Here is a 6,157-nt window from a genome sequence, read left to right as displayed (position 1 = left end):
ATATATGTAGTTATTGTGTTCTTAATGTTTGTGGTGTTTCTTAAAGCTAAGCAGTGTTATATACGTAGCAAAGAGTTTTAAAATAAAATTGTGTTGTATGAATTAAGTGTGTCATCATTGTGAAATCAGCTAACTACTCCCCCAGCCAGTGCATCAAAACGAATCAGTAAATTGTGTGGGATTTTCTCTATTCCATAACCCACTAGAGACATTTGAGTTCAGTTTCAGCCTCGGCTTTCCTAGTTTGCTCCCTACAGGTGCGAGGCAGTGCCAAATAATCCTCCTTGGTGATGTTGCCTGACTTCCAACACTGGCAGGTGTCTCTTTCAGATACAGGAGGTCCACGAGTCCCCTATGTAGCCACGGGGGTTGCCCAACACTTTGGGCTGGGATGGACTTCCCTTGTGCTTCAAGGATCGCGCCCTTAAGGAGCGACCACGCTTCGTGGACTGTTTCTCAGGGCCTCGGCAACCAGCCTCCACAGCTTCTGAAAGCGGCTTTCCTAAAAACAAGGATATCTGCATTGCTGCCTGATTTGCCAGCTTTGCGATGGACACAGAAAGTGATCAACTCACAATCACTGTCTCCCGGCTTCCCTTCGATCCTCAGGTCGCTCACCAGATTGCCCCGCCGGTGGTGCGAGGGGTCCAAATCTTCTGTGAAGTTCCAGGGGGTGGTGACCCTGGTGCAGGGCGCCTTGGGGCCGGAGATGACCTGTGTCCAGGCAACCCCTGCTTGGACTTCACAAGGATTCCTCTTGCATGCCCTAGCCCTGCTAGTCTTCCTCGCTCCTCCCTCCTCGTTCTTTAGGCGAAGAGCCTGGTGGAAGGCATCGATCACCTCTTTGCCATCCCTGATGGCATGCAGCCTCTCCACCGCGGCCTGGAGCTCCCCTGTCTGGTACTCCAGGGACTCTAACATGGAGCACGCCCCACAAGGGGAGGTGGCCTTGCTCCCGTTCCCAGATGCCTGACTATGTTCCAGGTAGTCTGGGTAGAGGCCTCAGTGGTCCTGGAGGAGGGGGCTCCAGCCTCCAGCTTACACCCATTTGTCTCGCACCAGAGCTGGGTCTTGACGTTATATATCATTAAATATGTATTGTTATATAGATGACCTTGTTAAATATATATCATTAAATATATCATACTGTTAAATATACTCGGGTAACCAAGTACTAAATCAATGCACAGTAACTTGCCCTACTGCGTGGTCGTGCTGGCGCATGGGTTGTTAGTGATGCTAACGGCTCATTAGCTTAATAACACCACACGGTAGCTGATTAGCACGGGTTTTGCCATGATGCACTATGGCACAGGAATTGTCTCATGTAGACGCGCCCGTGATGTCCAATCATCTATCGGGATATATTATAATATAAGGGTGGTTGGTTTGATGGATAATCACACCCTAATTGGATTGACATGCTTAATTAAGCCCTGCAATTATGTCATGGTTCAATATGTATTGTAGTGTCTAATGATCTATCAGGAGATCTTGTAAAATAAGACCCAATTTTTTATTCATTATAAAACTAATTAGGCCTTACTTAGGCCCCTACGTTGCAGTTATATCATTGCTAACTATAGATCATAGTCTAATTATTGGGATATGCTGCAAAATAAGATTTGGTTTTTATTAATTATAAAACTAATTAAGCCTTAATTAGGCCCCTATGTTGCAGTTATATCATCGCTAACTGTAGATCATAGTCTAATTATCGGGATATACTGCAAAATAAGACTCGGTTTTTATTCATGATAAAACTAATGAAGCCTTAATTAGGCCCCTACGTTGCAGTTATATCATAAGTATATATCATAGTGATTAATTATTTGGATATATTGTAAAATTAGAACGAATTAAAAAATATTTTGCAATATATCCCGATAATTATACGCTACGATATATGCTTAGCAATGATACAGTTGCACCATAGGGGCCTAATTAAGGCTAAATTAATAAAAAATGAGTCTTAAACTAATTAATTGTTAAATATAAACTAAGTAATAAATAAAATGGGAGGCATCAATAAAATAATAATAAAATAGGAATTCTAGTAATAATAGCAGGATTTGTAGCAGTAGCAATACAGGTAGTGCTCATGAGGGTAGTAATAATAGTAGCGGTAATAATAGTAACAATAACACCGGCCATAAAAAAGTACTACTAATAGTGATAAGGAGTGCTGTAATAGTAGTAATAATAGTAGTAATAGCACCAGCCATAGGAATAGTACTACTAAGAATAGTAATGAGGAGAGCAGTAATAATAGTAGTAGTAATACCAACCATTGTAACAGCCACGGTTATAGTACTACTAACAATAGTAATACTGATAGAAAGAGTAGGAGTAATAGTAGTAATAAGAACAATAGCCATCTGCATAATAATATTAGTAATAGTAGTAATTGTCCTCGTAGCAAGTAGTTATAACAAATAGCAGCAGTAGTAACAGTAGCAATAACAGTGACAGTAATGAGTAATGATAGTAGCAATAATCGATGCGTGGTCAGGAGTATACTATCAGGCGTACACAACAGAGCCCCAAACCAGGGCGAGGAACTTGATCTAGAGTTCACCTGAGAGCTAACAGAGGCTGCCCGGGCATGGGACACGGTTGTCACTGGTGACTTCAAGTATCCAGATGTGTCTTGGGAGGAACACTCGGCCAAGTCGGATCGCTCGCGGTCCGTCCTGACCTGCATTGAAGAGCATTTTCTGACTTAGGAGGTGCATGGGCCAACGAGAGGTAACGCTCCTCTAGACTTGCTCCTGGCCAAAGGAGATGATCTGGTGACCGATCTGAACATAGAGGGTGGCCTGGGCGACAGCGACCATGAAACCATTATGTTCATGGTCCGTCTTGAGGCAGACAAATTGGATAGCAGACTTGAAGTTTTGGACCTGAAAAAATGGTTCAACAAGCTCAGGTCACTAGTAGGGAATGTGCTGCGAGGCCAGGGACCGAAGGCAAAAGGAGTGCATGAAGCGTGGTCGTTCCTCAAGGACAAGATCCTTGAAGCACAAAGTCCGTTCCCACACAGAGAAAAGGTACCAGAAGGGCTGGGAAGCCGTCTTGGCTAAACGGGGAAATCATGGCCCTGTTAAGAAAGAAGAAAGAGGCGTACAGTCAATGGAAGCTAGGGACAGCCCTCAAGGAGGACTATATAACTATGGCCCGCACTTGTAGGGATCAGATTAGAAAAGCTAAGGCAGTGACTGAACTAAAATTAGCAACGGGAATCAGGGACAATAAGAAGTCTTTCTTTAGGTACGCAGGGAACAGGAGGAAACAAATGGGCAAGGGGGCCACTGCTCAACAGCTCAGGAGAGCTGGGTACCGGCACCCAGGAGAAAGCTGAACTCCTGAATGATTACTTTGCCTCGGCCTTCCACCGGGCCAAGGGGAAAATCACGCCAGCTAGGGTACAGAATAAGCAGGGTCCAAAGGATCGCCTTTCTACTATTGCTGAGGAACTGGTGTGTGGTCAATTAAAGAAATTGGACGTATATAAGTCAGCGGGACCGGACGGTCTGCATCCGAGAGCGCTGAAGGAGCTAGCCGAAGTCATTGCGGAGCCCCCGGCGAAACTCTCCCACACCTCGTGGCGCTCAGGAGAGGTCCCCGAGCGCTGGGAGAGGGCCAGCGCTGTGCCCATCCACAAGCAGGGCAGGAGGGAGGGCCCGGGTGACTATAGGCCGATTACCCTGACTTCCATCCTGGGGAAAATGCTAGAAAAGTCCATCAAGCAGCCTGTCTGCGATCAGCTTGCAGAAGGCTGGATCCTGAACGACAGCCAGCGTGGCTTCACCATGGGCAGGTCTTGCCTTACCAGCCTCACCTCCTTCTGCGACCAGGTAACTCGCCACCTGGGCACGAGAGAGGAGGTTGACACTCTATAACTCGACTTCCAAAGAGCTTTTGATCTGGTATCCCATGATGTTCTCGTGAAAAAATTGGAAGACCGTGGGCTTCACTGCGAGACAGCCAGGTGGGTGGGGAACTGGCTGCAGGATAAGACCCAGAGAGTCGTAGCGAACAGATCTGTGTCATCGTGGCGGGAAGTGGGCAGCGGTGTCCCGCAGGGGTGGTGCTGGGTCCAGTGCTTTTCAACATCTTTGTCAATGATTTGGACGTGGGGGCGAAGAGCTCACTGGCCAGTTTGCAGACAACACCAAGTCATGGGGAAGCGTGGTCACGCTTGACGATAGTCTACAGATACAGGTGGACCTAGACAGGTTTGTAAGTTGGGCGGACCGGAACCAGATGAAGTTCAACGTCGAGAAATGTAGTCTCCACCTTGGGACGAGCAACCCCCTCCCTGCACACCTTCAGGCTTGGCAATGATAATACTAGCATAATAGCAATGGTAATAACATCAGTAATGGAGGTCTTACTACTACTAATATTCATAATAATAACAACAAGCATGATGGCAACAGTGGTAGTAATATTAGTAATGGCGATGTTAACACTACTGCTAATGGTAATAAGAATGACAGTAATTGTGATAGCAATAGTGGTAGTAATAGTAGCAGGATTGGTAATGCTCATATTAATACTACTGCTGTTAGAATAACTAATCACAATGGCAACAGTGGTCATAATAATAGCATTAATATTAGTAATGCTGTTATTAATATGACTACGAAGTTATAATAGTAAGCACGATAACAGTGGTAGTAGTATGAGTAATATTAGGAACGGTCGTGGTAGTGCTACTGAGTAATACTCGATCACCTACTGAGGTCCCTTCTGTCCCTGACATCTATGAATCTACTGCTAATAGCCATAGTAGTAATCAGACCAGTTGGGGAAGGGTAAAGATACTCTACTGATACTCCAGCAGCAGTAGGTAGGCCAGCCCCAGCCACACAGGTACCTGGGTAGTAACAGCAGCAGTAACAGGCACGGGAGTAGGAAGTGGGGTAGTAACAATAGGATGACACTCAGGAGAGCAGGGGTAACAGCGGGGGTGGCGGGGGCAGTGTGGGGTAGTAGTACTACTGCTAATACTCAGGACATTAGTGAGGTGTGAAGCTCCCACCCTGGGCTTCCAGTGCCCCACTCCATACCGGGCTGGGAAGGGGGGCCGGGAGCCCTGGGTGCTCTCCTAGGTTCCCCGTTAGGGCCACGCCCACGTTGGAGGGAGGGGCATGCAGCTGCTATGCTAATAGGGGGGAGGGATGTGTCGAGAGGGAGCCGAATATTATGCAAAGTAGGTGACGTCAGGGCGGGGGAGGCCATGACGGTGGGAACTGATGCAAATGAGGCGCTTGGGTGGGGGGAGGCCCCGCTTGGGCACAGGGGAGGGGGAAAGGCGATATGCTGATAAGGGGATGGGGCTTATGCAAATGAAGGGGCGCGGAGCACCTCCACGCTACTTCTATGCAAAACAAAAGGGGGAGGGGTTTCAGATATGCTAATAAGGAGGGGAACCGAATGTATTATGCAAATGAGGGGACTTGGGGCGGCCTCCGGCGCTGCGGGAAGGGGCGGGGCCAGAGCGCTGCGGGGCGGAGCTGTGTGCGAATTAGCTGAGAGTGCTGCCAGGGGAGAGGCGGGGATATGCAAATGTCAGAACGGTGGCTTAGGCCGGGCAGGGTCTCAAAGGGATGGGCGGGGCTATTCAAATATAACTCGGAGAACCACCCATGCACGGCTGGGGCTTCCCCGGCGGGGCGGAGACATGTAAATGAACGGAACACTGGCCAGGCCCGCTCCGGGGTGGTAGGCTGGGTCTTCCGTGGGCGTGGGGGGGGCGGGACCATGCAAATAAGCAGAATGGTCCTGGGAGGGAGGCGGAGCTATGGAAACGAGCAGGTCATTGGCGCCTGGGTGGGGTCGCGGTGTCTACCGGACGGGCGGAGCCAACGTTCCCTCCGGTGGTGGGGGAGGCGGAGCCATGCAAATGAGGACAACCTTCCCACGCTGTGGGGTGACAACAGGGTGTATACGAGGGGGCGGAACCATGCAAATGAGCCGAACGTTCCTGCGGGCCGGGGGTATGCACGGTGTCAGCCGGGTGGGGGGAGCCATGCAAATCAGCAGAACGCTCGCGGGGAGGGGGCACGGAGTGTTCCAGGCGGGGAGAGGCGGTGCCATGCAAATGAGGCGCGCGCTGGCGGGGAGGGAGCGCCGCGGCGCATGGGGCGGG

This window comes from Alligator sinensis, unplaced genomic scaffold (assembly GCF_000455745.1).
Source record: "Alligator sinensis unplaced genomic scaffold, ASM45574v1 scaffold1511_1, whole genome shotgun sequence".
Lineage (NCBI taxonomy): Eukaryota > Metazoa > Chordata > Crocodylia > Alligatoridae > Alligator > Alligator sinensis.
This window is presented reverse-complemented; position numbering follows the sequence as displayed.